The following is a 1,107-nucleotide window of genomic DNA, read 5'->3' as shown; positions in this document are numbered from 1 at the left end:
CACACACACACACACACACACACACACACACACACACACACACACACACACACACACACACACACACACACACACACACGTGCGCACCCCTACATTCAATTTCACTGTGTATGACATAGTTACATAGTTACATATCAATATATAACTATGTGACTGTCATTTATTGTAAAAACTTTGCATGTATCAAACATAACTTAAGAGAAATTTGACTGTATAATTTGCCTGAGAAATAGTTTGTATGATAACCTCAGCAGTTTCACCAGGTTTTTGCTAATTTCTGCTTCTGCTAGGTGTGGCTTTGTGGAGAAGGCATGGAGGAGGGGTGCTCTGTGGGGCAGAGGGTGGTGTGGAGGCCGAAACTCCAAGGAGGAGCTTTGAGTAAATAGGTGGTGCTTCATATAAGCAAACTTATAGACATTCTCGAATGGCTGCCAGGGAACATTCAAGGATTCCTCAAACATGTTTGAAAGAATCAAAGCAACACTCCAGATGCGTTATTGATAAGGTAATAACATTAGTGCATGATATGCATAAAAAAAAAACACTGCCCTTTAGGTACAAACTGCTCTAAACTCTAATGATTCTAACATTCTTGAGCAGCCCAAATAAATGCACACATTTTGGGAATTAGCAGTTTTTTTCACCCACTTTTGTGAACTGTTGTTCTCAGTTTTAGTGTCCCTACCATTTGTGTAATGACTGCACAAAAATCCATTTTGACAAGACACAACTCTGTGCAGTGTTAAACAAGCAATGCCATTCACCTTATGATTTAGTTGTTCTTATTCCCAGTTCCAAACCCTTCAGCCTCTTATGTCCTCCCATATCAACAAGCCTGAACACAGCTGAAGTAAGAAATCTTTCTGTTGGCCTGCATTGCTGTTAGATGGGTTTAGAAAAGGAGGGACAAATCGAAACCAGAAGTGGTTAAACCAGAAAAGTTTCTGTGCCTTCAGCAAAAACTAAAAGGACGCAGGAAACGCACATCGTGACAGTCTGGAGCAATCAATGCAACTGTCAAAAGAACTTTGGAAATAGACCAGAAACACAGTGTAATTCTGTACACTTACACACGCATGCACACGCACACACGCACCCACATATATA

The sequence above is a fragment of the Poecilia reticulata genome, linkage group LG16, assembly GCF_000633615.1.
Source record: "Poecilia reticulata strain Guanapo linkage group LG16, Guppy_female_1.0+MT, whole genome shotgun sequence".
Classification (NCBI taxonomy): domain Eukaryota; kingdom Metazoa; phylum Chordata; class Actinopteri; order Cyprinodontiformes; family Poeciliidae; genus Poecilia; species Poecilia reticulata.
This window is presented reverse-complemented; position numbering follows the sequence as displayed.